This window comes from Balaenoptera ricei, chromosome 5 (genome assembly GCF_028023285.1).
Source record: "Balaenoptera ricei isolate mBalRic1 chromosome 5, mBalRic1.hap2, whole genome shotgun sequence".
NCBI classification, from domain to species: domain Eukaryota; kingdom Metazoa; phylum Chordata; class Mammalia; order Artiodactyla; family Balaenopteridae; genus Balaenoptera; species Balaenoptera ricei.
Window position 1 is genome coordinate 29,015,075 of NC_082643.1, and position 17,689 is coordinate 29,032,763.

Sequence of the window (17,689 nt, forward strand, 5' to 3'; positions counted from 1 at the left end):
ACAAGTGGCTGTCGTGCATTTAGAATGTGGCTAGTGCAACTGAGGACTGCATTTTAAATTTTCATTAGTTTATGTTTAAACAGCCACCTGTTTAACAATGAGCTATCACATTGGACAGCACAGATCTGGAGGCCAGTCTGCAGCTCTGCCTGACCACAGAGAGCATTCCTGATGGGGTCCCATATGGTGAGCTGGGAGAGGTGTTTGGAAAGGTTGAGTTGAGGATGAGGATTTGAGGGCCTCAGCGTGCCAGAATAAGCAAGCATTGGGAAGTCACAGAAGGTGTTTGAACTTACAGTTTGGGTTGGAGAGGGTAGAGCCCATATGCCAGGAGATTGATAAGAAAGCGCTTTGAGTTCTCTCTCTCTGATGGGGGTGGGTTTTGTGAGTGAAAAGACACCTGGTGGTTATTTGGCTATAGAGTAATGGGAAAGAGGGGTGTCACATTATTCTTAAGTTTCCAACCTGAGTGGCTGGAAAATTAATAAAGCCTTTACTTAAGAATAGAGAAGAACTGGTTGTGGAAGGAATAAAAATTCTGTGAATGATAAATTAGAATTGACAGGTTGAATTTAAGGTGGGGTATCTAAGTATTCTACAGGCAAGTTGGAGATACATAACTAAGCTAAAGCCTAGGGAAGGGCTCGGAGCTTTACGTAGATGCCAAATAGTGATCTGTTGGGAATGATGGTGGAACGTCCAGGAATGGATGGGTATTTGGAGAGGATCATGAACAGAGAAACAGAGAGCTGGTGGGTGGAATCTTCCATTGATGCCCACAATTAGGAAGTGGTAGAAAGGAGAGAGGCATGTTTGAAGTAGACAAAAGGAGGAACTGGAAGAAGGGTGTGGGGTCAGAGGAGAAGTTAAACCAGGAAGCCAAGGGAAGAGAGAGTCCAGAGGAAGGTTCAAAGGGGGCACATGTTGTATGGTTCAGGGTGAAGGAGAGAAGGTCAGGGTAATCAAGTGAATGCAGCTGAGGTGAAGAGACTGAGTATATTAAGAAATGAGAAACAGTCTTCTATGCCCTCGAGTGACTTATGTTCCAAAATTGATGAGACGACTTCTTATTTGAAGGTTGAGGGAAAGAAGTTAATGGACAGAAAGCAATCAAAGATGATGGAGTTAGTGATCTGGAGCGCAGGTGACAAAATATGAGTCATGGTAAGGAGGGAGATTGTCTGAGAAGGAAGCAGAATGGGGTCCGAGAGAGGAAAGCAGATAGCACAGAGCTCCTGTCAGCTTGCGCTGGTTTTCCCAGTAGCGTCGGAGGCAAGTCAGTCCCTTCATTGGGATGGTGAGCCGGGAGAATCAGAAAATGGTACTGGAAGTTTAAGAATAATGGACAAGTTTTGGAAGAACCATTGTAGGTGATGTGCCAGGAAATCTATGGCGAATTCAGAGGCTGAACAGTGGGAGGAAGCCTGGGGTGAGGTTTGATGCGACTGTAGAGTAGACTAGTAATTGTTGCTTTTTAGTGTAACTTGGTGGCCTGAAAGTAAGATTGGAGAGGAATGTTGGCAGAGATGATTCTGGCTGAGGGATAGAAAATAGGCTAAGAAATGAGGTTCTAGAGTCAGGTTGCCTGGGTTTAAGTCCCATCCCCCAACACTGACTTGCTCTTTTATAACTTTGGGAAAGCTGCCATTAACTTTTTTTTTTCTAATATTTTTTTAATTGAAGTATAGTTGATTTACAATGTTGTGACCGTTAACTTTTGAACCTCACTTTCCTCATCTGAAAAATAGAGATAATAGTATCAGCCTCAGGGTTGATAGAAGGATGAGATGAGTTATCCTTCCATATTTCATCTAAGATACTGTTAATCATAAGATGTTATTTCATGTACTACTGAGGAAAAAAACCATCATTTAGGCACAACATACCACTGATTGTAAATTTCCTGGTTAGGAGAGGGTACATCTTGCAGTCAGTGAAGTACAGAATACATAAAGGACCTAGCCTAGGACCTGGCACATAATAAGCATTTGGAAAATGTTAGCTATTTAATATTTGTAAGAGTCAATGTGATTGTAGGGTCTAGAATGTTAATGAGAGCAATATTGAATCCAATCTAGATAAGGGGTTACAGGTTATAAGGAGTCTAATGGATTAAATGAACTGAGAAGGGTTAAGCAATGGGAATCCCGGTAATGAAATTGTGAAATAGCAAGTTTGGGAATTTGTAGATGGAGCGTTTCCCTGACAATGCCAGCTAAAGGTTTTTAAGAAAAGTATAGTAATTGAACTAAGAGAAGAATGCCCTTTAATGATTTTAAAAAGCTATTTAAAGTTGCCCAGAGCTTTTCAAAGTAAGTATTGTGAATTTATCTATGGATTTTTCTTACACTATTCATTAGTGTTAAAAAAAATTTTTTTCATTAGAGAATACACACTCAGTGAAGAAAGATTCCGGCATGGATTCTTGTCGTAGTGTCAGAAGGAAAGGGGGAGATGGATTCTCGATTGTCATTGATTGAGTGAATTGTCATTTTCAAGAGATGGGGATACGGGAGCGGGAGCGGGGGTAGTACTAATAGCTGCCTGTAGAGCTCTTTTGTTTTTTTTTTTTTGTTTTTTGTTTTTGGCCACGCTGTGTGGCATGCGGGATCTTAGTTCCCCCACCAGGGATCGAACCCGTGCCCCCTCCTTTGGGAGTGTGGAGTCTTAACCACTGGACCACCAGGGAAGTCCCTGTAGAGCTGTTTTAAACATGGCTCTGAAGGCAGAAACCATAAAGGAAAAATTTATAGGTTTGACAACATTTATGTGACCAAACACACAGTCTTGAATGACCACACACAAAAATACAACCTTTCAAATTTGCAGCAAGTTACTCTTCTTGTAAAAAACTTTTTAAATCAGTAGGAAATACCACCCCTATAGAAAAATTGGTACATGGACCTGGAGAGTATCATACTAGGTGAAGTCAGGCAGACAAAGACAAGTATCATATGATATCACTTATATGTGGAATCTAAAAACATGATACAATGAACTTATTTACAAAAGACTCACAGACGTAGAAAACAAATTTATGGTCACCAAGGGGGAAAGCGGGGGAGGGATAAATTAGGAATTTGGGATTAACAGATACACACTACTCTATGTAAAATAGATAAACTACAAGGATCTACTGTATAGCACAGGGAACTATACTTAATATCTTGGAATAACCTATAATGGAAAAGAATCTGAAAAAGAATGTGTGTGTGTGTACATACACCTGAAACGTAAATCAAGTATGCTTCAATTAAAAAAAAAAACAAATGAAATTCTGGGCTCCTAAAAAAATTGGTAAAGGACAGGAACAATTCACAAACGAATGAAATGCAAACTACTAATAGACATGAACTGTTCTGCCGAGTCCTGGATGAGACTCTTCACTGGAATGGGGATGATGTCTTCTCTTTTACTTTATTGTATCATTCTTTGTGGACCAGGAAGGATCTGTCTGGGGAAACTGGGCTTTTCTCACTGAAGGAAAGGAAGCCAAAATTTCCCTGCCTCCTAAGAGAAGCTGAGGTCACAAGGAGGTACCCAATGAATGTAAGCTGGAGTTATAAGAGACAGGCCATCTCCATCCCATTTCCTTGATGTTGCCGCATTACCCTCATGACATTGGGCTAGGAGTCTCCTCATTAGAATGTGAGGTGTTCCCAGCCCTTTAGGGGCTCTCAGTTCTATGCAGGTTCTCAACCAGCTGGCACGATCGGTGAACCTTAAGGATACCAGTGCTCCACAGAGCACATCGAAATGGGCCTCTTTCTCTCCCACCTGAGTCACAGTATTAGATTTGATTTGTAGTGGCATTTTCGTATTCATATGAGACACAGTGATGGTCTTAGAGCATGGTTTTGCTTATTGAGCTAGACTGGTTCATAAGGTATTGAAATAAGAAGTTCTCCCACATAGTAAAACCTCTTATAAAGTGAAGAAAATTTAAAGTTAGGCATTAGCATTTGATTTCCCAGATTGTCTCTTAAGGGTAATAGTTAAGGTCGTGGGCGTAAGAAAGGCTTCTCATGTACCGCCCGTAAGGTGGTTATTGGTAGGGTCCTTACCTAACCGAAGTACACCCAGTCTTACCTCGGCCTTGAGTTTTTACCTGGCCACTAGACAGAAGAGGATTCATCAGCATCTTCTGACCCACCATCTCCTCTCTCTTACGTGATCTGCAAATATTTCAGAGTTGGGGGAAAACAAGGCCTTTGAATTTCACCCCCGGGCTTACCACCAGTTTCAGCCACAGGCCAGTTACCCCCGCCTCTTCTTTCTTAAGTCCCTTCAGAGGACGGTGACTGGGAGTAGGGCGCCGGAACTGGTACGCATTGGTCAGAGCCGTCCTTCAAACTCTTTGAGCAAAGTTGGGGAGGGAGGACGAATGCCGGCAACACGAGCCTTAATTTTATCAAAATGGGTCTTTAATTTTATCAAAATGGGTCTTTAATTTTATGGGTAGCTTTGTGTGAAAGGGAGTGGTAATGCTACAGTGAGTGTTGCTTTAGGAAGTACACCTTTAGCTCTGTGACAGCTCAGCACAGCTGCCTGTACATAGCTTGCCCTCCCATCTGTTACGGCTTCCTGTTTTGCTTTGTGTCCGTTGCTGGCTTTGCAGTCTGCATAATTAATAACAACCTCTTTATTTTCCCAGTGTTCGTGTTTGTGTGCTCAGGACTTCTATTCAGTTTGTTCAAGCTCGAGAGAACGTCTGATTGGTTTCAAATGGCCTTCTGTTAAACTGTGAGCAAAATTAATTTGATTATCCTTGAAATGATTGGCATCCAAGCTGTATTTATAGCATTTATTTGCATGGAAACACTGAAGGGTTCTGTCTTGTCACACTGTGCAGGCTGAGGTGTTGATCTGTATTCCAGGAAAGCCTCCTTTAAAATTGGTGCATCCTCACTGAGCAGTTCTGCTTTTTGTTGAGCCAATATTAATCAATTCAGCAAATGTTTCATGCATCCAGCGCTGGGCTCTGTTTCGGGGAGGGAGAGAGAAATATCTAAGTCAGTTTTTGCTGTGCAGAAGCAATCTTAACTGGTAAGAGGAGACTATGATTATATGGAAAGCTAAATAACGAGCCATCGTTATTCATGTTATAGCGTCTTATTTTGAGTGTTTTTCTTCAGTAATTGGGATAGCCTTTCAGAGTCAACGGATTAGGAAAGAAATCTGATGTAGTTGGTAGAGCTCCTGCGCCGTGCCCACCTCCAGCTTAGTGGATTCTTTCAGCAAGTTTTTGAGCATCTCTACGTATACTTCTGTTCATAGTGTCTCTTATAGAGCTTGATAAAGTTGGGGTAAGGGGTCATAAATGTAGGATTTGCACTGAGATTGTAACTTTGAGGAAAAATACGAACCTGCTTGTCTAATGTGACTTCTGTTTTAATAGCTTTTATTACAGTTATCTTATTCATTCTTTAGACTGAGTTCCTTGAGGGTATGTGGACAGTATCTTTACGATCTTCATGTTAGCACAGTGGTTCTCACTTTGCACATCAGAATCCTGTGAATGACAACCACCGCAAAAATACCAGGGCCTGCCCCTGGGGGGGTCTGGTTCCAGGGTTACGGTTGGGGAGCTTGTAAAGAAGCACCACAGGTGAGTCTAATGTACAACAGCATTGAGAACTGTCGGCTTGACACATGGTAGTGATGAGTGAAGTTTTTCATTTTGATGTGTTTAAAAACATGTCAGGAAATAGGACCTGTGGTATGTTGCAGGTCTGTTGTGAATATGAACTACGTCTTTGATACCCAGCAGCACTTGGTGCTGGGTGATACCTGTTCTAGGTCCTCCAGACGACCCAGGTAGTTCTGAGGGTTAACTTTTGCTCCCCCTTTTTTAATTTGAGGAAAGAAGAGATAGAAAGAAAGGATATGTGTGTTTGAGAGCTTTCGCTTTTCCCTTCTTGAAGGAATCAGCGATTCCCTGTGTCCTAGAGTCTAGAAGTAGAGCTAATAAATAAAGCTGTTGCGACCTGGGGCACCAAGAGCGCAAAGAGAAAAGGAGAGAAGAGCGTCAGCGGAGGTGATAGCGGAGGTGATCTGGCGGCGTCTGGAGGAGTGCTTGGGTGTCACAGCTGGGCGGGGGCAGGGCTGTTTCCACCAGCAGGTATGCTGCCAAATGTCCTGAAATGCCGAGGTTGAGAAACCCTGGAATAGGGGATAAGGAAGGGGACTAGGAGGCAGATAGGATACTGAAGTGGTAGCGTCACAGACGGCTGTTCCTGCCACACCCGTATGCCGTTTGCTGTGTTAGCCCCTCTCCCAAATCTTCTAGAGTCAAGAGCACTGTTTTTTTGCCCTTATCTGTAGATAGCATTGTGACTGCCAGCTGTGATTGAGCCGTTAAAAATTACCTATAATAAAATATGGTACTTGAAAGAGTCCTTCAGCTATTTTCCATCTCTACATTTGCTTGAATGGGACAGTATTAATTCACACGCAAAGAAATGAGCCAGTAATTTTTGTTCCGTTTTGCTTATGTTTTCAGTAAAGGATACTAAGAACCATCAGTAAAACTGGAAAAAAAAAACATTAAAAAAATAAATCCAATAAAGCAATCAATCAATCCATCTCTGAGACAACCAGAATAAAAGGAAAATTTCCAATCTTAACAAAGGCTATCTACTAAAATCTTACTTTTTCAACTGCTGTTTCTTACAGCATCATTTATAAAGGAGGAGTTTGAGGCAGCGCAAGTGTCTCCCTTTTAGGAATGGATAAGAAAATACGGTCTATACGTCTTTTTTTTTTTTTAAACCACTACACAGTAACTGGTAAAAATAAACTAGATTTAAAAAAAAGAACAATCAGTGGGAATGTAAAGAAAATGAATTTCTTAAAAGGAGTTTAATTTTAATATTCCGCAGCCTCATCATAAGAAAAGAGTATTAAGAGATGAACACATACGTGGGCTGTTGGTGTGAGGTAGTGGTGCCAATTTCCTTGTGTCCTTGTTGAGTTATAGCTTACAACTACTTATCCCTATTCTAGGCTGTTTAGATTAAAATGAATTTAATTTTGTCATCGCTGCCCTGATAAAACTCTTGGTTTTTTCATGTTCTAGGAAAGTGGCAAGATGCCAAGAAGGAAAGCAACAACGAAAACAAAAATAAGTTGGGGAGAGAAGGAACCAGGGGGATTAAAGTAAAACCATAAGCACATTCTTGCTTGTCAGTCCCTCTACTTTATGCATGAGACAAAGGAGGAGGTTATTTAGGAGAAGCAGGGTGGTAGAGGGGTTGCCTTGGCAAGCCATTAACCTTTCTGCACCTCGGTTTCATCATCTCTAAAATAGTCTCTGCGTCATAGGATTCCCATAAGGATTAAAGAGAGGGAATAGGTATAAAGTGCTCAGGACAGTGTGTGGTGGTGATGGTGATGACGAGGACGATATGAGAATGATCTTTTATTCCCTCTGAATACTTGAGCTGTGTTGGAAACTGACAGAGACCATGGATACACCCTTGTGTGATGTCACCCATAGAGCCACCTGCGTGACAGTCCTCTCTCCCTTCGAAGTGGGCGGTGATGAGGATGAGAGTTTATGGAGTCCTCAAACTGGGGTGTTGCAGACGTTCTGTAAAGACTGTTGCCAGTAGAATGAATTTCCAGAGGAGGAGAAAGTGATTTATGTGATGAAATATGTTTTTAAGTTTTTATAACGTAATAAAACCATTATAGTTAAGTCTCTGTCATCCACGTATAGATTTTTCCACAACAATATTTGAATCTTGAGCAGGCATTTCTTTAGAATTTACTACGTTCTCAGAGTATATAATAGTTTTCTGGTTAGTGTAAGCAACATGTGGTAAGGAATTAAAAGGGTTCTTTGATAAAAGCATAATACATATTTGAAAAGCAATGGTTAAGTTTTATTAAGGCTGCTTTGGATAATCCATTCCGTGGTTCATCCCCACTGATGCAAGTGGTTGATAGTCAGCTGAACTCGTTTGGATTTCCACATCAGGGTAGGCAACACAAAGCCCAAGATGCACAGGAGATGTAGTTGTGGTAAAGAAATGGCAAAGGTTTTTGGCCACTGTCCCTTGGATAAACAGCCTGAACACGTCCTGTGACTCTGTCACAGTCAACCTGATAATACGGTTCTTCAACCCCGAGCCCCCCATAACGGTGAGCAGGGTGATGCTGGGAACTGTTTCATACCCATTTTCTTCCTACTGCACCTTTACGTTGGGGATAAGCACTTAAAGTACTGTTCAGTTACATAGTGAATTGGTGGAGACTGACGCCTCTTAGTAGTTGAACGTACAAAGGAGGAGAACTTGTGTTCTGAAGCCTTCTAAGAGCGCTCTGTTTATTAGGTTTTTCCATCTCGATTGGTCAGTAACTCACTGAGGGGAGGTTGATGGATAGAACTGACTGAACAAGTGATCTGAGGCAGAAGAGATCTAGATTGATGGTGCTGGTCTCACCTAATTCTATAGGTGATGCTTGTATCCACAGCATTGTTTTCCTAACCCAGTGAAAGACGAGCATCTGCTTCTTTCCGCTCTTAGTTGGAGGGAGCTCTTACTGTTCTGGAAGAGGGCTGCTTCTCCTCTGAGGTGGCCGAGTGAATGTAAGTCCAGCTTAGTTTTTGGCAGATTGAAAACAGGATGTCATTGATCATGGAGGAGAGTGAAATCTGGCTGATCTCAATGTTTGTTTCACTGGTTATGTAAACTTTGATTTTGAGAAGTTATTTTATTCTTCCAGATAACAGATTTACATACTGGACAAGGGACAGGACCAAATTGCTCTTGAGATATTTGAGTGATACAAAACATTTCTTTGGTAAGAAATTCATGCCCTGAAAAATTGGAAGGAGATTTGAATTGTTAGTGTAAAGGGGACCAGGAACTAGAACGGAGAGGAAACTGACTTTTTGTTATAATATGCCATTTTGTAAAATTGAATTTTTTGATCATATGGCTGAATTGTATAATAAAAAAATACATTCCCACCCATATCATATTCACCCAGAATTAGGTCATATATCCCAACCCCATATATCAGAATACATTTCTCTGAAAATCCTAGTTCAGTGATAATTCCATTCTGTGCAGAGACACTTTCTATTATTTTTTTTCTTCGTAAAACGATAAATCTTGTCACCTGTTGGTCATAATACTGTCTCCTGGAGCCGTGTAGAATAAATCTCTTACCTACTTTCAGTTTTTATTTGTTTTTATTGTTAGAGTCTTAAAATTGAAAACCGTAATTGGTTGTAAGTAAAAATGGTCTGCTTTCCTGAACTCCCCTCCTGCCAGCTCACTCCTAAAGGTAACCACTTGTTCAGATTTGTTTATTTCCTTCCAGGCTTTTAAAGGTGTGCATATATTATACATGTGCAGGTTTCGTTTCTATTTGTGTTTTTAAAATGGGATTGTACTATATGTATGGTTCTCTAGCTTTTTTTAACTGAACAATTATAGTATGGTTTTCTTCCCATGTTAGACATGAAAGGCTGTCCTTCCCCCCCCCCCCCCCGCCCCCCTTTTTTTTTTAGCAGTTACATCATTGTCAGATGTACTATAATTTATTTAATCATTCCATTATTGTTAGATACCTGGGTTATGTGGAACATGAATGATCTTGAACACAGATCAGGTGCATCTGAGGCTGCTGCTTCCCTTGTAGCTGTTTCTGCGGCTGTTTTCTCTCCTCACCCTCATAACCACAGGGCCTGCTGGAGGCAGGGGCCTCCTAACTGTCTCCTCCAGACCATTCTTCCACCATCCTCCATAAAAACACCCACCTTTGACTGTCCTGTCAAGTTATACCACACTTCCCCTCTGTGTTACTCATTTACTGCCTCACTCCCCATCCTCCACCCTCATTCCTACAGGAGTTTAGTGTTTTTATTCCCTTCCTGCTGCTCCTGGGATCATTCTTGGCCTACATCTCCAGTGACCTTTGACCCCAGCTCAGGTACTCAGTCTCATAGGCCCATAATATGGGATTTTGCACTTGTAAAAATTAAACAGACTTCACCAACTTTATGGTTAATTATTTTCCTCATTTACTTAAGCAATAAAGTGTATTTGTTCATAGGCGTACTTTCAGAATATGCAGTAGCTGGGATCTGACCACTTCTGCTGGGCTGATCCAAACCTTTATCACCTTGAACTGTAACAATTGCCATAGCTTCCTAACTGGTCTCTTTACTCCTTCCTACTACTATCACTCCTCCTCTTCCTCCTCCTCCTTCCATCCTTTCAGGCTGTTCTCAGCCCAGCCATACCACAGTCAGCCTGTTAATCTAGAAGTCAGATCACGTTGGCACCTCTGCTCCCAGCTCGCAGCGGTTCTCGTCTTAGTTCAGAGGGAAAGCTACAGAGTCCTTGCGGCGTTCCTGTCTGCTCCGACCTCCTCTCCCCTCGCTCTCTCCATCCCAGTCACATTGGACTCCTTGCTGCCCCTGGAACATGTCAGGCATATTCTCGCCCCTTGGCCTCTGCCGTTGCTCCCCCGCTGCTTGCGACATGCTTCCCTAGATATCCACGTGGCTCTGTCCCTCACCTTTTCAGGCTTCTGTTGGAATATCACCTTCTCAGTGAGGCCTTCCCTGACCACTAGAATGTAGGTCTCATGAAGGCATGATCTTTTTGAAAAAGAAAAAAAGGTGTTTCTGTCTCTTGTTCAGCACTGTGTCCCAGTGCTTAGAATAGTGACTGGTATATTGTGGGTGTTTGTCAAATGAGTTGAATGACTGTAGTGGTCATCAGCCTTTCTTTTTATCATTTTCTTTCCTTTTTTTGTACAAAGTTAGAACTTCACTGGACAGACAAAAGCTAGGACACAAACTTTGTTTTTTTTGTGTGTAAACAAAATATTAGAATTAACTTATTGTGAACCAGCTCTGTAAATATGTTACATTTTTCAGCATGTTATAATTTTCAAATCAACTTTACCGATTCCTATTTAAGGCTGATACCAGCCCAGCGGGGTAGGTGGTGGAATCAAAACTTCATGGAAGAGGAAATTGAGGCTCAGAGAGGTGTTTTGTTCAAAGAGCAGCTGCCAAGTGGAAAGCTGCTCTTCAGACCTATCTTTTTTCATTCCAAGTGAAGGGCTCCTGCTTTCTCATTTAGAAGCATCTCAAAATGACAGAAATATGGTGGGGGTCTTATTTGAAAGCCTGGAGACTGTGCCCTGATTTCTTACTCTAGATTTTGCCTGCCTTTTGTTTCCATTTGGAAAGCACATAAAATACATGGTTCCCTTTAAAATTCCTGACAATGACAGAGCAACAAGTTTTATTTCTCTCACCTGTGGAGGAAGTGGCCTCCACCCAGTTTTACTGAATTAGGAGGGAAGTGATTTTTTCAAGTGATAAAAAGAAAGAAAATTCCATGCTCTTCCCAGAGGAGGAGCTCAACAATTGGGAGAATGGCGTGAGACCATATGTTGGTTTGTAAAAGGATATAACTTGTAAAGATGTTTCCTTTGATGCCTGTGATGAATATGGATGTGTTTCCCTTCTAGAGGGTCCTGATTAAATTATTCAGTTAAGCGCGGAGCTGGAGGATCTAAATATAGGGAGAGGGTTCAGGCTGTCCTGCCTTGTGGGTGTCAGCTCACCCCTACAGACGTGTGTGTGTGTTGTCATAAATAACACCTGCCAGATCAGTGGAGAAGGAGAAATGTTCCAAAAAATGAAACACAGCAGGGTATTTTTTTTTTTTTTAAATGAAAGGGACAGTTTTTTTCCGTCCTTCGGCCTATTCCATTTTCATTTGTGAATTTGGCATTTGAATTACTGATTTTTTTTTTTTTTTTTTTTTTCTTAACCTGATTCATAGACTTTAGTATCTGTTCTGGTTTCAAGTGTAAATCTACCACTTACTAGAATATGATCTTGAAAAAGTTACTTCACCTCTGATCCTTAGGTTTATTACTAAAATTGAGAGAATGCTATACATCTTGAAAGATTGCTCTAAGAAGTCAATACGATCGTGTTTGTAAAAACGACCAATATAATCCTTGCACAAGGTAATAGCTCAATTAAAATAATTTCTTTCATTTTTTAATGATTGTGTCATTCCTAACTGGTCGCTTATGGGAATTTACTGCATTTAGCATGCTTTGCAATCAGTAAAATTGCTATACTACGATAACAGTGACTCAAAGCGAAGAGTTTTTTTCTGAGAGACAACTACTGTATACTTTTTCCGCTTATAGTCTGTACAGTTCAATTTGCAAATGCCCCTGCTCTGCAGTTTCCTGTGTTTGAGGAGTAAGCACTTGCGAGCCAAATGAGTCTGTACAATTTTTGAGTTGAGGTGACTGCAGATGAGATTTATCAGAGTGAGGCCATTAGGACCTGCATGTCTTGAAAGGCTACCACGTGCTGAAGGACAGCTTTCCATTACAAGCATGAATTCGAGAACAGGGCTTCAGGGGGATTAAGGAATGTTATACAACTTCTAGAGAAGTGGTAAGGAGATGTAGAAATAAGCCAGGCTTGTTTGTTGAAGCCGAGGACAGCAAGAAAACTTTTAAGTGTCTCCAGTCTACCTTAACTAAACAGGTAATCGTCTCGTGAAACAAAACAGAACTGACACTTGTTCTTCTATAAGGGAAGCTCTGTGACTAAGAAAAATTGACCAGGTGCCCTGTCAGCAGCCTGAATTTGTCAGGATGGAAGGACTTGTGTATGCAGAGCAGAACCAGAAAGAGTTCTTGTCTTGAAGAATTTTCTAACACAACGAACGTATATTAAATAGCATACTTGGTGCAACTAAACGCATAAACAACAGCTCTGTCCTTAGAGACGCATCTAAGTGCGACATCCCTAAACTCCTTGCTTCATTGTCATCAAGGGGATGCTGCTTTTGGTTGAAATGTCACCGCTCACGATGAACTTCCAAGTGGTAGGTGGTAAGCTCTTCTTTTTGATTCCTAAGATTCCTACTCAACACTGTTGAGAGACCACATCACAGCAGCTCTTGCTGGCATGTCCCTCAGGTCACACCTGAGAGACTGGTAGACCGGCTGTTAGTGCCTGTGTTTTAAAGGCACCGGTACGTGCTTGACTTCATGATGAAAAATAGCTTTCAAGAGCTGGTCCTCTCTTCCACCTTCACCCCCTAGTTTCTCCAGATTTGGAAAATTAACCTCTGAAAACAATTTTTTAATGAAAAAGAGGCAAACTAGCTATTCTGTGTCATCAAACTGACATTTAGAAAGTTGGGAAATGTTTGGAAGTAACCGAAACAAGGCTTTACAGTAAGAGGCTCAGGAAAGTGAAGTCTGCCTTCTGGATGTTTGTGACAACAGGACTTTGCTGTAAGACCAGCAGATTTCTGTGATCGTCAGTGGATCTTTTTTTTTTTTTTTTTTTTTTTTTTGTAAAAAGTACTATTTAAAAAACGTTTTAAAATTTTTTCTTTATTCTTTTTCAAATTCCTTTCCCATTTAGGTTATTACAGAATACTGAGCACAGTTCCCTGTGCAATACAGTAGGTCCTTGTTGGTTATCCATTTTAAACACTGCAGTATGTATATGTCAATCCCAGACTCCCAATCTGTTCCTACCCGCCAGTGGATCTTCGTATCGCTTTCTTGTGTAGGGACTTGGTTTAAATATATTTTCTTTTTTCTGAGGACTGAATCAGAGTAGAGTTCCTGTTAGCCCAACTTCTCAGCAAAGAAGTAGGTAGTTTAAAAAGCGCTTTCAAGTCTGTAAAAGAAATGGAGAGAGGTTTTATTTATCCTCACTTTCTTCTTGTTCTAGGTTTTTTTTTTTCCCTTTATTTTGGTTAGTGGTGAGCTTTATTTAGCTACCTTTGACCTGTTTGAAATTGAGAAATGTTGAGTGAAGGTCCAGGGCTAACTGCTAGTTTAAAACAGGAAAAGGAAATGCAGAGGGACTTCACCTGTTTTCTCCTTCAAGACAAGTATCTCAAAGCCAAATGAGTTCCTAATTGGAGTAACCAGGGAAAAGAAACATTTGAACAGGTTATTTGTTCAAAGGACATCACAGAATCACAGACCATCATTGCTTTGGGATATTTTCTGAGACTGAAATAGCTGGAGAAAACCCATCTCCGTTTTTATTTTCACTGTGATGGCATTATACTTGTGTAGCAAATTTTAACTCTTTTTTTTCCCCCCTGTTTGCCTTAAGAGTAAGGAGCTGTACGATCAGTAATTGATGATGCTTTATTAGGAACTGTTTGGAGTTGGTTCCACTCTGGTTGTGTCCTGTATGTCCAGAGTACTGTCTCTGCCTGTCCTCATTACTGGTTTCCCTGGGTACCGTTCACAGGGTTGGTTCTCCAGCTGGAAGCCTTCCTATTCAGCCAGTATGTGGGGGTGTCTGCGGTTCTACTTTTAAGTAATAAGTATTTTAGCTTTATCAAAAGTTTGGTAGTTCCCAGTTCTTCAGGACTTTGGATTAATTCTGTAGCCTAATTTTATTTAGGCCTAATGAATATGGTTATGGTTTTCACCCCCTCACCCTGCCTTTTTTGTGAATTCTCCATCATACTCTTACCAGCAAAGCTCATTGCAATTCTTGGCTTAATGATGGGTTGCTCTTTATGTTTTAAAATATGTGCTGGCATTGAGTCTCTGGAATATTTTTCTTTGCAGCCTTCATCTTTTTTTTTTTTTTTTAAGATTGATTGATTGATTGATTGATTGATTGCTATGTTGGGTCTTAGTTTCTGTGTGAGGGCTTTCTCTAGTTGCGGCAAGTGGGGGCCACTCTTCATCACGGTGCGCGGGCCTCTCACTATCGTGGCCTCTCTTGTTGCGGAGCACAGGCTCCAGACGCGCAGGCTCAGTAGTTGTGGCTCACGGGCCTAGTTGCTCCGCGGCATGTGGGATCTTCCCAGACCAGGGCTCGAACCCGTGTCCCCTGCATTAGCAGGCAGATTCTCAACCACTGCGCCACCAGGGAAGCCCCAGCCTTCATCTTTTTAAGCGATTTTAACCTTAATTTATAGTGTATGTCTGTGATTCTGTGGTTCCTATGAGCATCAGGAATGTTTGAGTGTCTTTTTTTATCCTCCTTGGGAATCATGATCTGTTTTGATGATTCTGCTTTTGGTTAGGAGTATACATATGGTTGATGTGGGTACCTGAATGAAATGAAGTACGTTAAAAAAAAAATAGTCCATTTTGGAGTAATGAAAAGTTACATTACAGATCCCCTGGTATGTTAACTTTCTGACTCTTTCTGATGTTTTAATTTAGCTAAGCATCTCCGGGGAGGCAAGATTTCTCATCAGGCCTTGAATCCTATCTGAAATCGGATGTTAGGCTAGATGACACATACCTTTCCACAGAACTAATTAATATTGCCGCCAGTCACCTTATACAACACACCTCTGATGTACTTGACATCTCCATGGCATTCTGGTGAGGTATTTGGTGAAATAATTTAGATACAACTGCCGAACTACAGAAATCATATAGTTTGCCTGTGATTTCTCTAAGGCCGCACAGTAGCTCTTCTTTAGGAGCTAGAGTCTTACTTTTTCTGTTTCTTCAGAAGATGATCTATTGAAGAAGAGCTAGTGGTATAAGTCAGGAAATATGCATACAGTTTATTTAGTTACTTGGAAATACTTGTTTCCCCAGCAAAATGGATCAGGCATTTTTTTTACAGAAAGATAATTTTTGTAAAGTTTTCGTTTTTCTTAAGTAACATATCCAAGGGTTACACAGTTCCAAAACAAAGTTAATCAATACCCGTGCGTTTAGTTCCTTGATTCTTTTGATCTTTATGCCTTGATGTTTTACCATTAGAGTTAAGACAGTAATGAACCAAAGAACAAGAAGTCGGGGGTTGGGGAGAGTTGCTTGCTTCATTGACAGTAGACCATTTATCTACTTTTTTTAAGGTACTAGCAGGGAGTCTTTTGATATTTTTTCCCCCAGTCACTTTTCTGGAGCCTGTATTTCATGCTGATTTTATTGAATCATTTCATTATTCCGTCAGTATTTAAAGGAATCAGTCGCTTTGTCTAGTTCACCGAATTGCGTGCCAGTGCAGGAACTGTAACAGCACTGATCTGAGGCTGTAGAGGGCGACTGGCCATTGTCCGTCTCCTCCCCTCCTCCTCCTTCTGTTAAAGGTACTTAGTTTGTAGCACTTGGCGCACCCGCCCCGCCCCCCCTCCACCCCCCCGCCCCCGCCTTTTTCTTGTGCTTCAGATACAAATTAGAATAATTTCCTTTTAAAACTTTCAGTGGGAGTCTGGGATCTGAGGTGGTGTTGCATGGCAGAGAGTGTATTTTGTTGATATTCACACAGTTGGATAATTACATGTTTCTTTGCTAGATGAAGGTGAAGAAAGTGCCCGTTGTTGTGCAGTTGGCTAATGAGGTTTCCTTTCAGTATAGAGCCAGTCTCACAGCAGTTAAAGGTATTTTACTACTTCTTCCTTTTTTCCTTGTAACATTAAGGAATACCACATAAGTTGCAGAATTCAGTAGCCATGTCCAAAGGAGCATTATAAGAGTATTTTTCTCCTTTGGTTCTGGCATTGCTAATAGAAATCCTTCCCTTGGGCGAGACTCCATAGGGAAAGGGCCTGACTTTAGAACCCTGTTTTAAACTGCATTTTTATTACTTCCAAAATCAGGTCACACTGTAAGTGCGACCTGATTTATAAGTAGACTTTGTATGTGGCTTGAGTTAATGAATTGAGGTTTTGTTTTGTTTTTTTGTGTGTAATTTGCAAATATTTGTGTATAGAGGCTTTTAAAAAATTTGAAAGTAGCAGTTTATTATTAAAGAACGTTTGAAAAGTTTTAACAAGTAGGGGGGAGAGAGAGAGATTATTACCCTTCCAGACCCAGCCACCGTTACATGCTTTGGTATATTTACGTAGTTGTTCATGCTATGTATACCGTTATTTTGGTATATTTACATAGTTGTTCATGCTATGTATACCATTTTACATTCTGCTTAAGGTTTTTTCCCAGTTATTTTTATGAACATAACTTTTTAAGGGTTACATAATATTCTATCGAGTGGATTATACTACATCTTACTTAACTATTTTCCAACTTTTAGATATTTCTTTTTTTCCTTATAATAAAGAATGCTCTAATGAAAATCATTGTGCAAAAACTTTTTTACCTTTCCAGTGCAGAGTGTTTCCTTAGAGTAAATTTCTAGAAGTGAAGTTGCCGGAACAGAGATCTCCCTATTTTTTAAGGCTTCTAGAGGGTTCTTTACCAGATGAATGCTTTTGCTTCTTTGTCAGTGTGAAATGTTTGTATTTGGAGAAGAGGGAAGGAAATCTCTGTTTGCTGACTCATGTTTTTATTTTGCACTTTAAACTGATAACGCCACTTAGCTTTTGACATAAACTAAAGCAGGAAGTACCAAAAGGGGCAGAAAAAGAATGCGTTGCCTTGCCAAGGCCATAGTGTCATGGACACATCTGAGTTCCTGATGGGAGGTAGGTTACTTGTTTGACTTGAATATAAAAAAATGCTTAACTCAAGTAGGCAAAAATCAGTCATCAGCCTGTATTTTGTTTCATATGCACATTTATATGCAAGAGTTTGTGATCTTGTCACTTTAATGGTTTTAGTGGCATCAAACCCCCCAACTGGCCCTGTGGTGTTTGGAGACCCTAGGGGGTTTTTTTCATTTTTCGTTCCCTGTGTGCCTTTTGTATTGAGGATATCACCTTAGCTATCTTTCTAA

At 40.7% G+C, this 17,689-nt stretch overlaps 1 protein-coding gene across 4 annotated transcripts in view; it reads left to right on the plus strand.

Moving 5' to 3' along the window:
• The window catches only part of SMAD1 (SMAD family member 1), an 80,744-nt gene that overhangs the window by 7,895 nt on the left and 55,160 nt on the right, over window positions 1–17,689 (plus strand). Inside the window, exons 1-2 of one of the 4 annotated variants that reach the window (XM_059922563.1) lie at window positions 16,310–16,394; window positions 17,334–17,438. The exons of 2 other annotated variants lie outside the window; for them this stretch is intronic. The gene's annotated coding sequence lies outside the window, so the exon portion shown is untranslated. Of the gene's footprint in view, window positions 1–4,654; window positions 4,744–16,309; window positions 16,395–17,333; window positions 17,439–17,689 lie in introns of those variants that run through there. One more of the 4 variants, XM_059922564.1, reaches the window with a different exon arrangement.